At 44.3% G+C, this 24,346-nt stretch overlaps 1 protein-coding gene and 1 pseudogene across 2 annotated transcripts in view; one reads left to right on the forward strand and one right to left on the reverse strand.

The window, feature by feature from the left end:
* macrod2 (mono-ADP ribosylhydrolase 2) overlaps window positions 1-24,346 on the reverse strand; it is a 916,639-nt gene that overhangs the window by 702,295 nt on the left and 189,998 nt on the right. The gene's annotated exons all lie outside the window — the stretch shown is intronic.
* LOC137376841 (U2 spliceosomal RNA) lies at window positions 14,883-15,023 on the forward strand (annotated as a pseudogene).

Genomic DNA, 24,346 nt, shown 5'->3' on the forward strand with positions numbered 1-24,346 from the left:
TAGGGTTGTTTTCTGTAGAGCAGAGAAAGCTAAGGGGGGACATGATTGTGGTATACAAAATTATGAAGATAATTGATAGGTTAGATAGGAAGAAACTTTTTCCCTTAGCAGAGGGGTCAATAACCAGGGGGCATAGATTTATGGTAAGGGGCAGGAGGTTTAGAGGGGATTTGAGGAAAAAAAATTTCACTCAGAGGGTGGTTGGAATCTAGAACGCACTGCCTGAAGTGGTGGTAGAGGCAGGAACCCTCACAACATTTAAGTAGTATTTAGATGAGCACTTGAAACGCCACAGCATACAAGGCTACTGGCCAAGTGCTGGAAAATGGGCTGAGAGTAGTTAGTTGCTTGATGGCTGGCACAGACACGATGGGCCGAAGGGCCTGTTTCTGTGCTGTATGACTCTATGATATCACTGCAACAACTTTTCAGATGGGATCTCAGTTTTGGAATTTTCAAAATGACCTCTCGTCTCAACAGCTTTCTGGGGAAGAGGAGTGCAACTGGCCACAAGAGCACAAAGGAGTGAGAACTCATTGCACAGTCTGCATTGAGCTGATCTCACTCTAATCCACCCATCGGCTGCTGGCAGGGAGGGGATCGCAGTTGCGGGAGGGGCAAGACAACAAAAAGAGCCAGCCAAAATTACTTTGACTGTTGTGGGCAAATGCGGAGCCAGTTTTTGCACTGCAAAATCATGCAACCACCAAATAGGATGAATGACCCAAGTCTTCTTCAAGGCTCATGCTGAGAAAGCAAAATTTAGTGCATTCAGAGCCAGTTGGAATTTCCTCTTCAAACTCTGCCTTGACAGGCAAAAACCCCATCTTCCCTGTTTCCCATCCCAGGTATGTATCCAGTGAGCTCTCCTGAAGTGTGTGCATGCACGAACAGCAGGTGAAGACATGCTACGATTCTGGCTGCCATTGCTCTCAAAAAAGTAGGCTATTCTACTGAGGCTCATTGTTCTTGCTAACCTGAAAAATAGCTATGTAAGCAAGGGCTGCCAGTGCCTGTGGAACGCACCCCAGCAAGAGTCAGTGCCTTCAGAAGAAAATAAAGGAGGGAGGAAGAAAACTTAAAAAGATGAGATGAAAACAAAGATGTTGACCATTGAGTTGAATACATTAACCAATACCTGTTACACTGTAACACAAATTAGGTCATGAATTTACTTTAAGGCACTAGTTAAGTTCTAACTGATATGAAATTTAATTCAAATGTAAAGGTCAGTTTTAAATTACATAGAAAATGAGCCTATTATGAAAACTGCCAACAAAATGTCTACCAAACGTAAACAGTAGAAGCAGAAAATGAACACTTTAGAGGCTAAAGAAAAGTGCAAATGAAGAAATGAATGTAGCTTAGTGGAAGCTATGACTTTCAAGGCTGTTAACATTTCTGGGATCAAACCGGTTCACCAAATTCACTGTTGCACGCATTAAACAAATTAATATCATTAATTTAATTACATTAAATTCAAATCAAGCAAGCAAGGAAGCTCTGCAATTGCCTCTCCAACCCTCTTTGCCTCTCTGTGTCCCCACCTTTGAGATGCTGCTTAAAACCTACTTCTTTGACCGAGTGTTTGTTCACCTGTCCTGATGTCTCCTCCTTCCGCTAGGCGTCAACGTTTGTCTGATATTCACTCCTGTGAAGTGCCTTTGGACATTTCATTGCATTAAAAAGGCATATATAAATAGACTGTTACATATGAACATACGAATTAGGAGCAGGAGGAGGCCACTCGACCCTTCGAGCCTACTCCACCATTCAACAAGTTCATGGCTGAACTGATTACTCCAGATTTCCACCTACCCCCAATAACATTCCAACCCCTTGCTTATCAAGAATATGTCTACCTCTGCCTTGAAAATATTCAAAGACTCTGCTTCCACTGCCTTTTGAGGAAGAGAATTCCAAAGACTCACGACCCTCTGAGAAAATATTTCTCCTCATCTCTGTCTTAAATTGATGATCCCTTATTTTTAAAAAAGTGACCCCTAGTTCTAGATTCTCCCACAAAGGGAAACATCCTTTCCACATCCACCCTGTCAAGACCCCTCAGGATTTTACATGTTTCAATCAAGTCGCCTCTTACTCTTCTAAATTCCAGTGGATACAAGACTAGCCTGTCCAATCTTTCCTCGTAAGACAGACCATCCTTTCCAGTTATTAGTTTAGTAAACTTCTCTGTACTGCCTCCTACGCATTTACATCCTTCCTTAAATAAGGAGACCAATACTGTACAGAGTACTCCAGATGTGGTCTCACCAACGCCCTGTATAGCTGGAGCATAACTTCCCTACTTTTGTATTCAATTCCCCTCGTGATAAACAATAACATTCTATTAGTTTTCCTAATTACGTGCTGTACCTTCATATTAATCTTTTGTGATTCATGCACTAGGACATCCAGATCCCTCTGCATCTCAGAGCTCTGCAATCTCTCATTTAGATAATATGCTTCTTTTTTATTCTTCCTGCCAAAGTGGATAATTTCCCACTTTCCCACATTATACTCCATTTGCCAGGTCTTTGCCCACTCACTTAACCTATCTATATCCCTTGTAGCCTCCTTATGTCCTCTTCACAAGTTACTTTCCTACCTATCTTTGTGTGTCATCAGGAACCTCTAAATTGCTGTGAATTGCCAATATTTGCCTGTTACCTAAGCAACGCAAAATGGTTGAAAAGTTTATCCAATCCTTACAGATGGCAGTTTAAAAAAAACTGAGGAAATAGGTTTTGCTGTTAAATGTGCATCTGTGAAACATGTAAAATAGCCGTGTGAAATCATAGCTAAACTAGGATTAGCACAGACAGTCGAAGGCCAAATCTCAAGAATTCTGCTTCGACATTTACGTGATACGGTAGATCTTCATCCAGGCATTTTAAAGGTTCTTCTGTAACCCAATTTTCTATTCTCTCCAGAAAGTGCTGGCTCTATTGCGGGCACAATTTCACAAGCACTGTTTGCCATGTAGTATCGCTTAAATATCCATTCTTCATGTGGGAGAGAAGCTGGTGTGTGTTGACTGGTTAATAGGCCATTCAGAGAATTACAGCATGAGCCTCAGCTTCTGTGATTGAACTGCAAATTTGCATCAAATGCTATGTGTCCCAACAGGTTAAAGTTAGGCCATTTAATTTTTCTCAATTAAGCATGCTCTTTCACTCCAATAATGACTACAGCGATACACAATTACCCCAATCAGGTTAGCTGAGAGAATCTTCCACTTCTTATTTTGCATTGATTCAAGAACTACATCTGCATAAATGCTTGTATATATCTAGTAAGGTTGGAAATGCATTTTCTTTTCGTAATTGATAGCCGGACATTTACACATCAGAACGAAGGTCAAATAAAGCTGCTTGTAGTTGGAGTTTCGTGATCCTAAGTGTAAAAAGTTAACTTTCTGGTTTTCCAAACCCTCTCCTTTAGGGTCAGTAATAATTTCCACATTGTGAAACGGTGGCATAATTATTGTGATGCTTCATATTTTTTTAAGCTAAGGGAATGTCATTCAACATCACAAGGGAATTTCCACAAAAGAAACAAAAGCAGCCAAACTAGAGCTCCAACATTTCAAAATTTGGGCGCCTGCCGGATTCGACTAGCCTGCAGCAAATCGCACTGAGAGTTTTGACCTCTGCCAAGATTATGTTGATAATGAGGGGGGTTTCGAAGTCCAGGATCAGTTTAACTCCCCTTCCACAGAAAGCCATTAGCCTTCACTTCTATTTATCCATGCTGGATGCTTCAATTGCTTCCATGTCTTGTTCAGTCAATCATTAACAAAACTTTTTTTTTTAAAAAGAGTGTTTGGTTGCCAGTATTGGGCCCCCTCTATTCAACTGCTCAATAAAAATGTGTCCAGATGCAGGTCAAATATTGCGTCAATATTCTAGTTTGTGCCAAGTTAAAAGGATAAGCTAGGAGAAAACAGGTACTAAACTGTGTTCAATACTATTCAAGGCAACTGAAAACACAGGCCCTAATGGTGGAGCAAAGAGAGGAGGGAAGAATGCAAAAGAAACTGTAATCAGAGGGGGAGAATGAGACGAATAAGGGCGAAGGAAGGTTATTCCTGGAGCAGCTGATTACCAAGACAGAAAGGGGTGAGGCCTTGGAGAACCTTAAACATAAGGACGCAAAGTTTAAAAGCAATCGACTAGGGAACCAGAAGCCAATGTAGTAAGCAACAGCAAGGGCTATGAGCCAGTGGAAATTGGCGCTGAAAAGGACACGTCTCCTGGAATTTTGGATGAAATGTTTACTGAGGGTGAAGAATGATAAGTTGATGCAGAAAGCATCAGAGCATTGAGTTTGGAGGTGAGAGGGTTGCAGCAGCGACAGGCTGGGTCAGGCAAAGTTGCTGAGGTGGAATTAGGCAGTCTTTACGAGGGAGACTGCAAAAAGTTTGTCTTGGTGATTATGGAGCTGGGGGAAGCAACCGAGGCAGCTAAACAGATGGTCTTTATTTTAGTGATAAAGGACTCCATGAGCTTCTCACACTTGTTTGAGGTAAGGGTGTAAGGAAGAGAAGGTTAATAGCAAGTAAAAGAGGCGGAGAACTAGGTAGCTTCCAGTTTTTTTTTTAAATGAAAAATTAATATCAAAGAAACGTTTGCTCTAAAGCTCATGAAATGCGATGTCTTTTTCATGATTTTGTATAAATTTAATGGTTAAGCAATTGGTCGGCAATATCAAAATTCTTCTGTTTCCCTTCTTCAGATAAAATAACTTGCCACTTTAAAGGAAATAAGTTGATTAAAAATAAGGCCACAGTCTTCCTATTGTTCTTAAGTTTTGTTGGATCCTGAAGGCTTTTCAGACAAAAGAGCTCCATGAGCATTTGTCTTAGTAATTGAATGTGAAACTCCTAATCAGAGGGATATGGCTCAAGGCAGCATTCTCTTCCTATGGGGCATGTGAAGACTAGACTTTTAGCATTCACCATGCTGGCAGTGAAGGCTTGAGTTTAGTCCAGGAAATTATTACAACTACTAAACAAGGGCTGACGATCTGCTACATATCATCACTGCTTTGTACTCTGCTGTTATTCGAATTCTCTATTTTACAACTATATCTGATACCATAAACACATTTCATTAGTTGATTTAATATGCCATGTATATTTCTGCCCATCTGAAGTGAGTTAAGAGCATGTGACTACACTTCTGTACTAGCAGTGCCACGCATTTAAGAATTGTTAATCCCCAGATCCTTGTACTCTGTTTTAAGTATTTACAGCACAGAAACAGGCCAGTTGGCCCAAGGGGTTTATGCTCCACACGAGTCTCCTTATGTCAGTCTATCAGTATAACCTTGTATTTCTTTCTCCCTCATGTTTATCTCGCTTCCCCTGAAATGCCTCTATACTATTCACCTCAACTAGTCCCCATGGGAGTGAGTTCCACATTCTAACCACTTTCTGGGTAAAGAAGTTTCTCCTGAATTCCCTATTGGATTTATTATTGACTGCCTTATATTTCTGGCCTCTAGCCAGAGTAGAAACATCTATCAAACCCCTTCATAATCTTAAAGACCTGGATCAGGTAAAACCCTCAGCCTTCTCCTTTCTGGAGTAAAAGGGCCCCAGCTTATTCAATCTTTGCAGTCGGGGCAGAAAGTAAGCAAGAGAAGACTTCAGATCACAAGGGGTATAAACTGCTTACACAAATGCTCAGGAAGCCGTTGAATTGAGAAGATGGAATGAAAAAGGTCAATGTGAACCAGGGCGGGAGGCAGGGGGAGCAGAATTTTGACTGCTCTTCAGATTGCAAATCTTGAAGTCATGAAGTTTAATTTAGAGAAAACTTTAAAATTCCAAATTACACCAATTTTAAATTATCGTGAATTTTTAAAAATGATTTAGGTACTTCAGTACAGCAGCTTAGGGTAATATCTTTTAATATATCGCTAAATAAGACTAGTAAATTATTTATCACCCCATACAACAGGTGACAAGTTACACAAATATCTGGGATATACTGATAATTGCTCCAATGCTGTGATGTTGTCCGAGTGACCAAATCTTAGAGGTTCCTTATAGAATCAACTGATGGTGTCCTGAACAGTACAATACAAAGCACTTAAGTCTAAACACAAAGTTCTAATCATTCCGAATCACAAACACAATGAGAATGGTTGGCAAATTAATATACGCAATAGCAGCAGGAGTCGGCCCATACGGTCTCTCCAGCCTGCTCCGCCATGCAATAAGGTCGTGGCTCATTTCCTACCTGAACTCCACTTTCCTGCCCTATCCCCATCTTGTCACGTTTCAGATTGTTGTCAACAAATTAATAAGAAACTAATCCAAGTTATAATACAGCGAAATACACTGATAAGAAATGGATGACCATTTCTTCCTTCCCCTTTTAGTTTTTTTTTAGAGATACAGCACTGAAACAGGCCCTTCGGCCCAACGAGTCTGTGCCAACCATCAACCACCCAAAAACACTAATCCGACACTAATCCGATATTCCTACCACATCCCCACCTGTCCCTTTATTTCCCTGCCACCTACCTATACTAGGGGCAATTTATAATGGCCAATTTACCTACCAACCTGCAAGTCTTTTGGCTTGTGGGAGGAAACCGGAGCACCCGGAGAAAACCCACGCAGACACAGGGAGAACTTGCAAACTCCACACAGGCAGTACCCAGAATTGAACCCGGGTCGCTGGAGCTGTGAGGCTGCGGTGCTAACCACTGCGCCACTGTGCCGCCCTTTTGATTGCAAAGAAATTGGGCCACTCGGTGCTGAAAAATTAGACTTCAGAATTTATATACAGGAAAAAGGGACCTCAAGAGTCATGAAAATATGATTAGCTCACAGCTCAATATCGGACCAAACAGTTCATTTCCCTGCATATTTCATACTTACAAAACAACCAAATATTGAATTATTCAGGGAGTGCTTTAAAAGCCTCAGTGATCTTTATGTTGCAGTGATGTTAGTGACCAGTTTATGAAGCAGTGGAGCTGCTAAACCATTTAAATCACTAAGCAAATTAAAGATGCTTTATTCTAGTGTGTGTACATGGGAGGAAGAGTACTTTAAAAAAAAAACATAATATTCATGAAAGTCATCTATGCAGCAGATGGTGTATATCATTTCACAGACATATTATACTCGAGTCTGATAGAAGCATGAAAAAAATAACACATGCTGGATGAAAGGTAAGGAAAACAAATGAAGAAACCACACTCCAATTAAAAATGAAGCACACAAGGGTCTGATAAAGAATAGACCAAAATGAATATGCTGTAAAGTTATTTACACGTTAACAATTTTTAACAATGTAAATCTTGCCCCACATTTCTAAATTGCACACTTTTTAAAAAAAAATCAAAAACATGCTGCCAGTAGACCTAAAAACATATGCCAGTCGCATCCTCGATTTGCAAGACATGGAAGTTGGGAAGATACTTTTATTTCGTCATATCTCTACACAATCGTCTTCTAATGCGGTCACATTGGAGGCAATTTGGGTCTTCTCTATGCTTCAATTTCGGGGCACACGCCAGAGATCCAGCCCCAGGAATTTCTGCCCAATCGCTGATGGTTTCAGAGCCCTATGCACCTTCCAGACAGGCCTGTGGTAGGTATGATGTTCTTACTTTGAAGCAGGTGAATGGTGGGAGGAGTGTTCCATACTATCTTCCAAGCTGCAATGTAGCTAAATGCAGAGTTCCCAGCTTGCTCTTGGAAGGAGGCTGAGGGCTGATCTTTAAAAAGTCCAGAGCTTTCAATGATAAGAGTTTTAGGCCATTTACAGATCCTCTCTTTTTTAACTGCCAGCACTTCCATGGGCCTTTATTGCTGTTGTCTTTTTTTTGTGGCTTCGACTTCCAATAGGGATCATCCAAGCTGGTGAGAGATCGGAATAGATGGAAGAGCTGCAGGAGGATAAGAGACAACACAGACGGCCTGAGAGGTGCCCTACGCCTTCCCTTTGGCAATCATACCCCCCGCATCCTGACAGACAGACAACTTACCTCACCGGCAAATGAGGCGTTGTTGGAGACTTCCTTTCCAAATGGAAACTGCACCAATGGCACTTCTATGGGATTTGAATGTCTGACAACCCAGTCACAACACATCACACTTTACATGACCCAGCACTGCCTTTTGCTCACATTTACCACCAACCATTTCTGGACATGAAGGAACGGAGGAGGATTAGCAATAGACCATTCAACCCCTCAAGTTCGTTCCACTATTCAATGAGATCATGGCTGATCATATCCAAACTCCAGCCATCCACCTTGGCTCCATATCCCTTAATACCCTTGGTATAGATATCAAAAAGCTATCTATCTCAGTTTTAAAATTATGAATTAAACTTGCATCTACTGCTTTTTTGTGGGTGAGGATTCCACACTTATACCACCCTTTGTGTGAACAAGTGCTACTCTCTTCTACTGAATGGTCCGCTCTGAATTTAAGGTTATATCCCCATGTCCAAGATTCCCACCACCAGGAGATGTTTCTCTCTATTCCATCAATTCCTTTAGAGCTTGGAAAATCTTACTTGGACACATCCATGGGAACTTGCCTTTTCGGAGCCTGGTCAGCAGAGAGACAAATGCGGAGCTGTGGCCTCTGCTGCAAGTACACCGGTGACTACCAGGACGGCCAGTGACAGTCAACTGTGGCCAGAAACATGTCTGCACCTTGTTGTACAGGTGCTGCAAGGATGACCTATAGGAAGATGCTGTGGAGTAGCACGAGAACAAACCGACCTATAAGCAGCTCATGCAACACCACCGCAACATCAGCAGCCATTCAACAGGGGACTGGGACTCATGCTGTGAGTTGTTGCATCACTTTGTCCGCAGACTCATTGCTGTACCCAAAGTTCCCATACCTTCACCTGAGGCTGCCACTACAACCTTGCCAAAAGCTGCAGATAGGATGGGAAAACCTTTTGAAGGTTCTCCAAAAACACTAATGCTCAGCACCTTTCTCCCTGCTGACCAGATTCTGAAGAGGCAAGTCCTCATGGACATAACAAAGTAGATTTTCCAAGCTCTTAAGCAATTGATAGGGGAGATGGAGAGGAAGTTTTTCTGTTGGTGGGGGAGCGTAAGACAAGGGGACATGACCTTAAAATCAGAGTGAGGCCATTCAGCAGACAAGTCGGGTATCATTTATTCAAGCAACGGGTGGTAGAAGCATAGAACTATCTCCTTCAAAAAGCAATAGATGCTAGTTCCATTATGACATCCCTCCTAAACTGTCTCTGTCCCTTAAAAGTTTACACAAAATCTTACTCTCCAAACACAGTATCAATTGTAATACCATCCGAGTGGTGAATAATTATGTACATGAACGGTATCTGGATTGCAGATGAAAGCAGCGTGAACCAAATTAGAACTGACTTGTACCTGAAGATGAGAATTAGACACATTAAGTGTGGAATGTTGCACCGTTATTAGAACCACTACATTGTTAACATTTCCACAAAGATGATTTTATTTTATATCTTGCTTTCACCCCTCCTTCCCACACTCTCATTGATCGAATAAGTATGAGGAATATATTAAACTTGAGGATTATGGATGTTCCATCAAGTACCTTTTTGCCACTGCTTTTTCATAAGCAATAATTTCAGGTTTAATCTAAAGAGATGGGAGATTTTATATTTTACCTGAAATAAAGGTACCACTTAATGTGGTAACTGCAGTGTGCAAAAAGCAGAAAGGCAATCGCAAAGATAAAGCTATCTATACAACTGATCAGACCAAGACGGTACTGCATTCTTCCAGAAGTCCAGAAAACCTCGAACCATTTATTTTTCATCTACTTTCTGTATAAAAACAGTTGTAGGAAGAAACCCAAGGTTAAATAATGAAGTAAAATCACTTCAGCTTCAAATATGCAACAGAAGATTTTGCAAGATAAATATCTTAAATTAAACATTAATAGTGATGTGTAATAGCCAAAAAATACAATTGCTTGCAAAATTGTCCATATGTTATTTTTCTTTTTTTTTTGGCCGGGGGTGGGGGGCAGTTTCAAACTAAAGTATATAGTTCTTCTCTGGCATATGAACTGGTTTCCCTCATTGTACTCCATTACTTGGAGACATTTGGATACTGAGGGTCAATGAACAGAAGGATAATTAAAATGATCAGAAAAATGAGGGAGTAAGGAGACACTCGAATGGGATCAGCTGCCTTCCCACTTGCTCACAATTTGCTTCTGCCACATCGAATCTAACAAGGTGTGGCTGACAGCCACCACACATACTTTCCTCCCTCACTATTATGCATTCCACTGTGACAGCGCAAGGCTCCAATCGAGAAAAAAAATGGCTCCAGAGATCTGCCTATTTGCAACAATCAAAAACCTTTTGTCATAACTAATGTGCTCAGCTGCTCAATACACAATAAAATGGTGTTGAAAGGGTTCAAAGATGTGTCTGACATCATTAATCCATTTGCCCTCTGACCCAAGGATCTAAGCTGTAGCTAAGGCAACCGCAGCTTGACCTGACAATGCTGAGAAACTTTTAAGCTCTACCATTATTTGCGTGTCATGCTGATCATATGCAAAATGAAGGAACAAGGGAAGAAAGTACAATCCTGACCACTGAAGATCAAAAGCTGCAAACCAAACAGACATGTCGTATTCCTAGGTGCCTCAAGCATTTTGAGACAATTGGAGGTACAAACATGCATAGGTCAACTTCCAGCATTTAAAAAGCACCAGATTTATGGAGACTCGCACATTTGTTCAAGTGCTATTTCTCGTGTGAACAGAGTAAATATATCTGACTAACAGCCATAGCTGCCAAAAAAGGTACTTTAACATTATCAAATTTGAAGTACTCTGTTAACTTCGTGCTTTTATTAGAAAGTTGACTTTTTGGGGGAAAGTTCAAAGAAAAAGATACCTTTCTCTAAAGAACAAAAATCAATTCAAACCACTGCCCACCACTAAAAATAAAAATTGAAATTTCTTAGGTCAAATTTTGGAATCTACAGGATTAAATCAAGTCAAAGAGGGAATCTTCTTTGGCCTCCTTGTCTCGAGAGACAATGGGTAAGCGCCTGGAGGTGGTCAGTGGTTTGTGAAGCAGCGCCTGGAGTGGCTATAAAGGCCAATTCTAGAGTGACAGGCTCTTCCACAGGTGCTGCAGAGAAATTTGTTTGTCAGGGCTGTTGCACAGTTGGCTCTCCCCTTGCGCCTCTGTCTTTTTTCCTGCCAACTGCTAAGTCTCTTCGATTCGTCGAAAGAGGGAATGATGGTCTATTTTTTAATCAAAAGAATCTTTTGCAACTTGCAAGCCAGATGGTATGCTAACTCCATTTAACTTCTGCAATTTTAATGCACCAAATCTAATTTTTTTTAAATGCAATTGTTGAAAATTGGAAATAAAAACACAAAATGCTGGAAATGTACAGCAGGTCAGAACTGAAGAAGGATATAAAAGCATGAATTATCTTTTCTCTGCACAGATGATGACTGACCTGATTTGTATGACAAGCATTTTCCATGAAAAATAATGGTTTGCCATAAACATTTATTTAACAGCATGTGGTCAAATACTTAATAAGCTCACAATAACTATTAATGCCTAGGTAAGACAGTAACAGGAAAGGGGGGGTGGGGGTAGGGTGGCAAGTGATGTCTGAGACAGGGAATGCCCAATATATCCTTGTGAGACAGGTACAGCAGCCCGCTTCTCTTCCTGATCTACAAGGAACCTTTCAAATTAAAACCAAAATCACTTACCCAGGCTCCCTGCAGCAAGGATCCCATGTGCCACAGTCAGGCCCATAGTTAAAATGCTACGCATCATTGAGACGTGGCTTTCCATTTAATTTAGGCCCCCAGATTCTCTGGGGTCATCTTCCCCTACCTAAACTCAGGCAAGTTGATTGTGGGTGAAGGTGCAAACCCCACTCAGCCCCAGCTTAAGACCCTCAGAGGTTTTGGTGGGACGTGGGTTAAAACCTGGCCTTAAATTTAGCACAAATCACTACAATCCTACAAAGCAGTAAAATCTAAAACAGCCTGGAAGTTGAAAAGAACATATTTACCGAGTAGATTAACACTGGTTTAATTAGCAAGAAAGCCCTGTACCTTCCTTATATTTACAGCAAGTATAAACTCTTTAAACAAAGCTATACATTAACAAAACCAATCCAACAGAAATTTCAAGCTTACTTCAAGTCCTTATTTATTAATGAAAATTTGCTCACACTTAAATGTGTGTAGTTCACAAAATCAAAGTCCCACAACTCATAACTATAGATGTAGGAAGCCTGTCCAGGTGCTAAGTTTAGTAATTAAATTCATGTTCTGGCAAGTTGCTGAAGCAACCCAGTAGCAGGGCTGCACGCATTGTTGATGTATATACAATATTGCTCTAACTCGAAGACAGAAATTTCCAATTCTCACTAGGAAAATACTTGGTGTTTAATTTCCTCTCACTACCATGCCTCCGCAGCCCACAGCAATCTGCTGCTGAGCTGCTGGATTACTGTGCTTCTGATTTGCTAAAGGAAAACAGAACAGGCGTCAAGATACTGGCACTTTGCATTAAGATGGCACACGACCTTAAACCAGAATCATTTTCAACAGACATTGCTATTTCTAAAGTGTCCTGTCAACTGAATTATCAATTCAAGGATGTCAATTGCGACTCTGTTGCTCACACAATGTCCACATTCTTTTGCAGCCAATCTTGTCCAACATAATTCGGTTGGCTTTTCTGAAAAGAATTCAGGTGCAACTGTAGACACATTCCAGGCTCTTCGCGAAAAATCGCCATCAATAGTTAACAAGCGACAATCTTACAATAGAAATTGTATTGAATGCAGCCATCTAAATAAATTAATAAACTGCCCATCAACATTCTGACATTTAAACTTCATGTTTTAAGGAGGGCCCTTTTTATTCATTTAAAACTAGCGTTGCTCAACACAGCATGATCTCAAGATGCAACCTCGAAACACTTCTCTTTTGAAACAGAGCTCATTTTAAACCATGTGGGTTTATGTAGAGGCAATACAGGCATTAGAATTTGGTCCAGACTTTGGTATGTCTGGGTTACTCATACAGAACTGAGAGGTGATACTTATGAAAAATGGCAGAATAAACTGGAGCTTTCCCCTGGAAAAGAAAAGACTGAGTGGGTGACCAAATAGTAGTCTTTAAAATAATGAAGGGGGTTTCACAGGGTACACATAGAGGTATTTCCACCTGTGGGTGAGACCAAACCTCACCACACCTACCCAGAAACTGATGAGATTGTGGAACACACTACCACAAGGACTAATGGAGGAAAATATCTGATGCATTTAAGGCGAAGCTGGATAAACATATGAAGGAGAAAGGAAAAGAACGATATGCTGGTAGGGGGATATAAAGAGGGGAGGAGACTCCTGTGGAGCATGGATCTGCTGGGTTGAATGGCCTTTTTCCATGCCAAAGACTCTATTTAAAAGTACAATTGCTAGACTTTGAACTGGGGATTGGTGTCTAAATCCAAGTATCTACCGGTGTTTGCAGTCAAGCTTCCCCAGAAGAGTGTGTTAGCCTTGCCAGACCCTCTTGAAGAGTACCCCTGATTTTAATCACTCTGCCATTGGCAGCCATGCCTTCAGCTGCCCAGGCCCTAAGCTCCGGAATTCCTGACCTACACCTCTCTTTCTTCCTTTAAGACATTCCTTAAAACCTACCTCTTCGCCTAAATCTTTGGGCAGCTCGATGTGGCTTTCATATTTTTTTTTTATTTAGAGATACAGCACTGAAACAGGCCCTTCGGCCCACTGAGTCTGTGCCAACCATCAACCACCCATTTATACTAATCCTATACTAATCTCATATTCCTACCACATCCCCACCTTCCCTATATTCCCCTACCACCTACCTATACTAGAGGCAATTTTTATAATGGCCAATTTACCTATCAACCTGCAAGTCTTTGGCTGCGGGAGGAAACCGGAGCACCCGGCGAAAACCCACACGGTCACAGGGAGAACTTGCAAACTCCGCACAGGCAGTACCCAGAATTGAACCCGGGTGGCTGGAGCTGTGAGGCTGCGGTGCTAACCACTGCGCCACTGTACCGCCCCATTTTGTTTTATAATGCTCCTGTGAAGCGCCTTGAGATGTTGGTATTATGTTAACGGCACTGCATAAAAATAAGTGGCTGTTATTGTTTGCTTGTGTAACTGTGCCTCTCGGGAGGTCAACCAAGAAACAGTAGTGACTGAGTATATAGAAATGTCTGCAGGCCTGTACCTTTATGCTCTCACAAAGAAGGACAACATTGCTGCAGCCTTCAGGATGTGCTGGTAGAAGGCAGAAAACAAACTTAGCAGTTTAAAATCCATTTGGATACTTTGAAGTCTTTAGTTAGACCATGCTTGCAGTAGTGTGTGCATTTCAGAAAAGCAGAAACCTCGCCTTTTTTCTAACCTTGCTCTGAATCAGCATCAAAAATTCCTGCTGCATTATTAATTCTACTTAGACGCAACATCACATTATGTCATACACCACAGGAACTAACATCTGTCCCTTAAACAAGGAGAGCAATTAAAACTAATACACAAAAGGAACTGCGAGGCACAGTGTGTCATATTTTCACCTCTGAGATCTATATTCAAATCAGGCACACATTGATTGAAGAGCTCTAAGTGAGATTAGTTTAGACGCTCATTGCAAGGTGTTCTTAAACTTGTCCCCAAATGACATTTGCTAACCATTGCAATACTTTTGTAGCTTTGAAAGATGTCCTAGTTTTCTTCAAATCAGACTTAAAAGGTTTCCACTGGCAGGTAAGACCAGAACTCGAGGCCAGAAATATAAGACACTCACTAATAAATCCAATAGGGATTTCAGAGAAACATCTTTACCCACCTCGGCCTTTTGGCTAAGATCAAGTGTAGTATCTGTTCTTATCAGTTTAATACTTACTTGGCAGGGGAGAAACCATGATCAGTGGCTTTTGATCCTGGGTATGCTTCGAGTAAAATGGCTATCACCAATCTTCGAGCTTCAGGCCAGGGAGTGTGCAACACCGTTCGGGTGGTGGTGAAGGACAAGGAAGGAGATGCATCAGTTGATAGCACCTTCTTCATCTAGAAAATCCTCATCGATTGCTGTGGATTCCAAGCTACGGACATCTTCTGCCTGCAAGACTTCCCCAGCATTGGATATTTCAACGTGAAGTTCAAGAATGTGGCAGGATGCATTAAGTTCCTTCAGGCGTTCAAGGAGAAAGGGGACCGGGCACCACTGTCGATCCTCACAGCGGAGCCGCTCTTCATGCTTCCGTCACAACGGGACCGGGTGGTGACGATTCACCTCTACAACCCCCATGTTCCTGTGGTGGATGTACTCACCTTTCTCGCCAGGTACGTCGAGGTGGCCGGCAGCAGCACTGATGTCAAGGATCCATTTGGGATTCGGACCAGCATGCGACAGGTCAAGGTGACCTTGAAGGTCGATGCCAATGGAGCCATCATCCACCCTCCCTCCAGCTTCGCTATCGGGGGAAGTCGAGGGTTCTTCGTCTACGCTGGGCAGCTCAGAGTTTGTCGCACCTGTAGCAAATCTGATCACGTGGCAGCTAACTGCAACACAGTCGTCTGCAAGAAGGAAGGCCATCATACCAAGGACTGTAAGCAGAGTAAGTGTTGCAACCTGTGCGGTGCGGCAGGCCACCTCTACAAAACCTACCCCAAACGCTGCCTCAGTTACGCTCAGGCGGCAAGGTCCAAGGAAAGGCCGGGAGAAGTAACGACGAAGGCATCCGGTGCTGGGAAGGAGACAAGCAACCTTCTCCGCAGCGAGGAAAGTCTACCTGAGAAGAAGAAAGGGGAGGCAGCTGAAACCAGCGACCCAGCACCTACCCTGCACCCAGAAACCCCTCCTCCACAGACAGAATCAATGGAGGAGGAGGCAGCAGATGGACAAACAGGTCAGTGGCAAGTGGTACAAAGGAAAACCACAAAGAAAAAAAACCCCAAAAAAAGAACAGGCCACCACCCAAACCAATGGTAAGAGGAGGCTACCGTCTGAGACAGACCACAGCAGCTCCTCTTCACTGGACGAAGTAGTGCCGGAACAAAGGCACCTTCAAAAGAGGTGGCAGAACTCAAAGGAGCTGGAAGATAAAGCCCCCCAGGCACTGGAAGCTGTGATGGGCCCGGCGCGCCCCAAACCCAAAACGCCAAACCTCGTGACATGCCCAGCGCATCCCAGCTCCGGGACACCGAGAGCAACGACACGTATGGAGCGCCCCAGCTCTGGGAAGCCGGGAGCAGTGATGTTTTCGAGGAGGAAAAGAGGGGAACAGCGGAGGAGAGCCCAATCCTTGCTGCCTACAAGACCCCCCCCGATGTCACCCCAGCGGAACAAACCCTGCATGAAAAATCAGGAGGGGTTTCTGGGCCCAACGATCATGAAACAGCTTGCGCACACTATGGGTATGCAGGAACATCCCAAAGGACTGGGACTAGCGAGGACAAATGGTATGGGAAGCAACAACTAACTTAAAAAATGGGTGTAGGGATTGCTTCAATTAATGTGCGTAGCATTAAATCCACTACGCGATGTGTTTCAACCTTGGATTACCTCGCCAAGGTCAAAGCCGACCTACTGTTTCTGCAGGAGTGTGGAATACCACACCTCAGCACTTACAGGCAATGGTCGTGATGGTGGACCCACGGGCCATCGATCTGGTCAGGGGGTTAAGATTGCCGTTCCTCCGGCCTGGGTATTCTGCTGCGGGGAGGTAACTTCACTATCTTCGAACTTAAGGAGGTGGTGGGCGGTCGCCTCCTCATAGCAGATGTAATGTACAACAATGCTCCGCTCTGGTTGGTCAAAGTGTACGCCCTGGTTCAATGCAGCGAGCGGCTGACCATTTTCCAGCAGCTCCCGCTGCTGCTGGCGACATCCAGGCCGGTCATCCTAGGCAGTGACTTCAACTGCATCATGGATGCAGCTGGACGATCCGGCAGTGACGACAGCAAACTGGACGCTATGTCCAGGTTCCTAATAGAAACAGTTAAAGATGCCAAAATGCACGACGTCTTCAGCAAACCTGCAGATGGAGCGCAGTGTAGATACACATGGTCAAGAACGGACGGGTCTGTCTGTTCCACGATTGACTTCCTGTTTGTGTCCCGTGCTGTCACAGTCAGATCCACCAACGTCAAGCTGGTGTTCTTCTCTCGACCATTGCCTCTTACTGGCCGACTGTCACTTACAGGACGACCAGCGGGTTGGCAGGGGGACGTGGAAGCTCAATGCTACACTGCTAACCCCAGAGAACATTGAGGAACTCAAAAGGGATTACAAAAGTTGGAGGACCGTGAAACCCCTCTTTGAGTCTCCAGTTCACTGGTGGGAGGCGATCAAGGAGAACATCAAGAGGTTCTTTATCTTCAAAGGTGTACAGAGGGTGACAGAGAGACAGAGAGAAATGTCCACTCCAGAAAAGTATGCAAAATCTGCTCCGGCTGCTGACGATGGGGATCGAGGTCAAGGAGGACCTCCATGAGGTGAAGTGCCAGCAGGCCTCGTTCTTTGCCACGGAGGCCTCCAGGATCATCTTCCAGTCCGGAGTCCGCTCCATTGAGCAGGATGAGACGTGCTCGGGTTACTTCTTCCAAAAAGTACACACAGAGAGCTCTGTTATCAGCAGCCTGAAGGAAGAGGATGGCTCGGTAACATCTTCGCAGTCCGACATAATAAGGATCAGAAAATCCTTTTATGCTGGGCTGTATGACGGGAAGCCCACAGACAGCAGAGCCTCCCAGTCCTTCCTGTCATCTATCACAGAAGTCTTAGATAACAGCATGAGGGAGAGACTGGACAAGCCGCTAACTCTGGACAAGCTGACAAAGGCCATCAAGTCCTTCGAGACGAGTAAAACTCCTGGAAGCGATGGCTTACCAGTTGAGTTGTATTCGGCCCTGTGGGACTGGGTCGGCCCGGACCTGCTGGAAGTATACGAGAGTATGCTCCTGGCCGGCAGCATGTCAGAATCCATGAGGAAAGGCATCATCACCCTCATCTACAAGCGGAAGGGGGAGAGGGCAGAAATCAGAAATTGGCGGCCCATCTCACTGCTTAATGCTGACTACAAGATTCTGTCAAAAGTCAGAGCCAGTCGAGTCAAGTCTGCTCTGGAGTTGGTGATTCACCCTGATCAGACCTGTACTATACCCGGCAGGAAGATCTCCAATAGTCTCGCGCTACTCAGGGATATGATCGCCTACGTACAGGACAGGAGGGTGGACACCTGCCTCATCAGCCTGGACCAGGAGAAGGCCTTTGACAGGATATCGCACACCTACATGATGGACGTGCTTTCCAAAATGGGGTTTGCGGAGGGAATCTGCAATTGGATCAAACTGCTCTACACAAACATCAGTAGCGCAGTCTCAATCAATGGGTGGGAAACAGAAAGTTTCCCGATCCAATCTGGAGTCAGACAGGGCTGTCCTCTTTCCCCTGTCTTGTTTGTTTGCTGTATTGAACCTTTTGCTGAGTCTATTAGGAAGGATGTGAGTATAAGAGGGGTGACAATCCCAGGCAGTGGAGGCACTCAGGTTAAAACCTCCCTGTACATGGATGACGTCGCTGTCTTCTGCTCGGATCCGCTGTCTGATGAGCATCTGCGACCACTTCGAATTGGCCTCGGGAGCCAAAGTTAACCACGGCAAGAGCGAGGCCATGTTCTTTGGGAACTGGGCTGACTGATCTTTTGTCCCCTTCACCGTCAGGTCAGACTACTTGAAGGTGCTGGGGATATGGTTCGGAAGGGCTGGGGCGTTCACTAAAACCTGGGAGGAACGAGTAGCCAGGGTACAACACAAGCTGAGCATGTGGGAGCAGCGATCTCTCTCCATTATGGGTAAGAACCTGGTCATCAGGTGCGAGGCGCTCACGTTGTTGCTGTACGTGGCGCAGTTCTGGCCCATACCCCACTCTTACGCTGTGGCGGTCACCCGAGCCATTTTCCACTTCATCCAGGGATCCAAAATGGACCGGGTCCAGAGGGACACCATGTTCAAACCTCTGGATAAGGGCAGGAAAAATGTACCCAACATCGCCCTCATCCTGATGCCTACCTTCGCGTGCGGCTGCATCAAGCCGTGTGTAGACCTCCAGTATGTAAACTCCAAGTGTCACTATGTGCTGAGGTTCTATCTGTCCCCGGTGCTGCGAAGGATGGGCCTGGTCACATTGCTGCGGAATGCTCCACCCAGTTGGACCATGCCGTACCACCTATCCTTCGTGGAAAAGTTTCTGCGGAAAAACACCTTTGACCACCAATCCATCAGGCAGTGGTCTGCACGGAATGTCCTCAAGGCCCTATGGGAAAAGAGGATGGTGGATCCTGTCAGATGGTTCCCAAAGCAGACCGCCAAAGTCAATTGGCGGAATGCCTCATCACCAGAACTTTCAAACAAGCACCACGATGTAGCTTGGCTGGTGGTGAGAAGAGCCCTCCCCGTCAGATCCTTCCTGCACGCCTGAAGTCTCACCCCCTCCGCACAATGCCCTTGACGTGGCTGTGGTGGGGAAGAGACGGTTGCCCATCTCCTTCTGGAATGTGTCTTTGCAAAGCAGGTGTGGAAAGAGATGCAGTGGTTTTTGTCGAGGTTCATCCCAAGCAGTTCTGTAACATAGGAGTCTGTGCTCTATGGGCTGTTCCCAGGGACGCACACCGAGATAAACATCAACTGCTGCTGGAGGACAATCAATTCGGTGAAAGACGCCCTTTGGTCTGCCCGAAACTTGCTGGTCTTCCAACGCAAAGAGTTGTCCACAACCGAATGTTGCAGACTGGCACATTCCAAGGTCCAGGACTACGTGCTAAGGGACGCACTAAAGCTTGGGGCAGCAGCAGCAAAGGCTCAATGGGGAAAGACCACAGTGTAAGGTCCCCCCACCAAGCTGAACTGAGGGGCTGGATCCATGGGAAACTCCTTGGGGAATGAGCCTGGCCAGGTGGTCGAAGTCTCAGTAGGGGAGCATTTCGGGAACAGTGACCGTAATTCCCTAAGTTTTAAGGTATTGTGGATAAGGATAAGAGTAGTCCCCGGGTGAAGGTGCTAAATTGGGGGAAGGCTAATTATAACAATATTAGGCAGGAACTGAAGAATTTAGATTGGGGGCGGCTGTTTGAGGGTAAATCAACATCTGACATGTGGGAGTCTTTCAAACGTCAGCTGATTAGAATCCAGGACCAGCATGTCCGTGAGGAAGAAGGATAATTTTGGCAAGTTTCGGGAACCTTGGATAATGAGGGATATTGTCTGCCTAGTCAAAAAGAAAAAGGAAGCATTCGTAAGGAAGAGAAGGCTAGGAACAGACAAAGCCCTTGAAGAATATAAAGAAAGTAGGAAGGAACAAGCAAGGAGTTAGGAGGGCTAAAAGGGGTCATGAAAAGTCATTGGCAAACAGGATTAAGGAGAATCCCAAGGCTTTTTATACGTATATAAATAGCAAGAGGGTAACCAGGGAAAGGGTTGGCCCACTCAAGGACAGAGAAGGGAATCTATGTGTGGAGCCAGAGGAAATGGGCGAGGTACTAAATGAGTACTTTGCATCAGTATTCACCAAAGAGAAGGACTTGATGGATGATGAGTCTTGGGAAGGGAGTATAGATAGTCTGGGTCATGTCGTTATCAAAAAGGTGGTGGTGTTGGGCGTCTTGCAAAGCATTAAGGTAAATAAGTCCCCAGGGCCTGATGGGATCTACCCCAGAATACTGAGGGAGGCAAGGGAAGAAGTTGCTGGGGCCTTGATAGAAATCTTTGCATCCTCATTGGCTACAGGTGACGTCCCAGAGGACTGGAGAATAGCCAATGTTGTTCCTTTGTTTAAGAAGGGTAATGTTGTTCCTTTGTTTAAGAAGGGTAATTCTGGAAATTATAGGCCGGTGAGCCTTACGTCAGTGGTAGGAAAATTATTAGAGAGGATTCTTTGGGACAGGATTTCTCCCATTTGGAAACAAATGAACTTATTAGTGAGAGGCAGCATGGTTTTGTGAAGGGGAGATCGTGTCTCTCTAACTTGATTGAGTTTTTTGAGGAAGTGACGAAGATGATTGATGAAGGAAGGGCAGATGGATGTTATCTATATGGACTTCAGTAAAGCCTTTGACAAGGTCCCTCATGGCAGACAGGCACAAAAGGTGAAGTCACACGGGAACAGAGGTGAGCTGGCAAGATGGATACAGAACTGGCTCAGTCATAGAAGACAGAGGGTAGCAGTGGAAGGGTGCTTTTCTGAATGGAGGGCTGTGACTAGTGGTGTTCCGCAGGGATCAGTGCTGGGACCTTTGCTGTTTGAATTATATATAAATGATTTGGAGGAAAATGTAGCTGGTCTGATTAGTAAGTTTGCGGACGACACAAAGGTTGGTGGAGTTGTGGACAGTGATGAGGATTGTCAGAGGATACAGCAGGATATAGATCGGTTGGAGACTTGGACGGAGAGATGGCAGATGGAGTTTAATCCGGACAAATGTAAGGTAATGCATTTTGGAAGATCTAATACAGGTGGGAAGTATACAGTAAATGGCAGAATCCTTCGGAGCATTGACAGGCAGAGTGATCTGGGCGTACAGGTCCACAGGTCACTGAAAGTGGCAACGCAGGTGGATAAGGTAGTCAAGAAGGCATACAGCATGCTTGCCTTCATCAGTCGGGGCATACAGTATAAAAATTGGCAAGTCATGCTGCAGCTGTACAGAACCTTAGTTAGGCCACACTTAGAATATTGCATGCAATTCTGGTCGCCACACTACCAGAAGGACATGGAGGCTTTGGAGAGGGTACAGAAGAGGTTTACCAGGATGTTGCCTGGTCTGGAGGGCATTAGCTACGAGGAGAGGTTGGATAAACTCGGATTGTTTTCACTGGAACGACGGAGGTGGAGGGGCGACCTGGTAGAGGTTTACAAAGTTATGAGCGGCATGGACAGAGTGGATAGTCAGAAGCTTTTTCCCAGGATGGAAGAGTCAGTTACTAGGTGACATAGGTTTAAGGTGCGAGGGGCAAAGTTTAGAGGGGATGTGCGAGGCAAGTTCTTTACACAGAGGGTGGTGAGTGCCTGGAGCTTGCTGCCGGGTGAGGTGGTGGAAGCAGGTACGATAGCGACGTTTAACAGGCATCTTGACAAATACATGAATAGGATGGGAATAGAGGGATACAGTCCCCGGAAGTGCAGAAGGTTTTAGTTTAGACAGGCATCAAGATCGGCGCAGGCTTGGAGGGCCGAATGGCCTGTTCCTGTGCTGTACTGTTCTTATTTCTTTGTTTGAACTGTATCCAGAAAATCTTTGTTTGCTGTAAAATGTTTATGGCATGAAAAATGAAATGGAAGGGTGGTGAGCCAACTCACTCCTGTATTAAAGGAAACTGATCTCCTTTGCACTGTTTGTATTTTTTGACTTGGTGTTGTTTGGAACTGTTTTGTAATATATTTTTTAAACAGATTTTTATGAATAAAGTATATTTTGGGAAAAAAAACATCTTTAACCACCTCTGGTGCACCGTGGCTACAGCACTTACCATCGACAAGATGCACTGGAGCAACTTGCCAAGGCTTCTTCAGCAGAACCTCACAAACTCACGACCTCAACCGCCTAGAAGGGCAAGGACAGCAGATGCACGAGAACATCAGAACCTGCAAATTCCTCTTCGAGTTACACACCTGACTGGGAACTATATCCCTGTTCCTTCATGGTCACTGGGTCAAAATCCTGGAGCTCCCTACCTGACAGCATCTTCACCACGTGGACTGCAGCATTTCAAGGTGGCGGCTCAACACCACCTTCGCAGGGGCAATCAAAGATGAGCAATCAATGCTGGTGTAACCAGCGGTGCTCACATCTCATGAATGAATAAAACAGAGATTTTTACCACTGACTGCTTGGCGCTCCCAAGAGCTTGCATACTAGAAGTTGAACAAAATGGTCTCTCTCTCTCACTTGTCTTTGTGTTATTGTTTCTTTCCATCCTTCCTCTTTTGCTTAGGTCTCTGTTGCTCTTTTACTTCTCGCTCCAATAATTTTTTCTACTTTACATTTTTAATCTCTCTCGCTGTCTTTTTTTTTTGAGTTGGGAGGCAGTGAGTGGCATGGTGCAGTGCTGAGTGGTCGGGGAAAGATGTTGCTGACCGCTGCAGGCTTCACTTTCTGGACGTGGTTGCCATAAATAAAAGTGGTTCTAACTGGCTTCTTTAATATTCCCTCCCACTTTGTTCATGCTTTGCCTGGCTCCTTTTATTCCCTGCCTTTCCATGACCCCTTTGTCTCCCTACCACCCCCTTCATTCTGAATACCATTCCAGTCTCTTCCTTGCCAAACTACCCATTCAACCCCTTTATCATAACAATCTTGTGAGGCTATGCGCTGAAAATACTCTAATAATGTCGTAGCCCCTGACTGCCTGTTGCAATTCCTGAACAATATGCAGGCAACATTCACACCGCATAAATTAGTCAATGGCCATCTCCAGCAAGTTACTGTCCAACGACCTCCCCCAACCTTCACTGGCACCAGCAACTTCAGTCCCACACAATCAACATCCTGTGGGTCACCAATGACTAGAAGCTTAACTGGATCAGCCACAACAACAACATGACTTCAAGAGGAGGACAGAGACTGAGCACTGTAACATTTGACGTAACCACTGACTCTCCAAAAACTCTCTCCAAGGCTCAGGTCAGCTGTTTGATGGAATGGTCACCAAGGTTGAATCAGCAACATTCAGGACTGAACAGCCCAGTTGATTTGTAAGTTTACCTTTCATAAAGGGAAGAGAAGGGCGATGAGACTGGTGACAGGCAAGTACAAAAGTCAGGAACTTCAAACTTTAACTTCTGGAGGGATATACTGCATTATGTGAGTATTCTTTCATATAGTCCAGACGTCTGACCAATCCAAAATTGAGATGGAGATCAATGCATCAACTTTATAACCCAAAATTCAGATCAGAATACCAGCTTATCATCAAGTTTCACCGCACCAGCATTTCAGACACTCGTGCTGACAACTGCTAAAAGAAAGAATTTGCATTTATAGTAAAATTAACCAGTTTTGAGTATCGTCATTGTTGCAATGCATGGAAATGTGGTAGCCAATCTGAGAACAGCAAGGTCCCACATAGAGCAATGATAAATGACCAGATAATTTGCTTCAGTGTTATTGTTGGCTCGGACACCAGAACTCCCCTTCAAATCATACCAGGGAATATTTTTCATCCACCTGAGAGGTTTAGTGCTTCATCTGAAAGACAGCCGATCCAACATGCAATACTCCCTCAATAATGTGACGGCATCAGTTAT

The sequence above is a fragment of the Heterodontus francisci genome, chromosome 13, assembly GCF_036365525.1.
Source record: "Heterodontus francisci isolate sHetFra1 chromosome 13, sHetFra1.hap1, whole genome shotgun sequence".
Lineage (NCBI taxonomy): Eukaryota > Metazoa > Chordata > Chondrichthyes > Heterodontiformes > Heterodontidae > Heterodontus > Heterodontus francisci.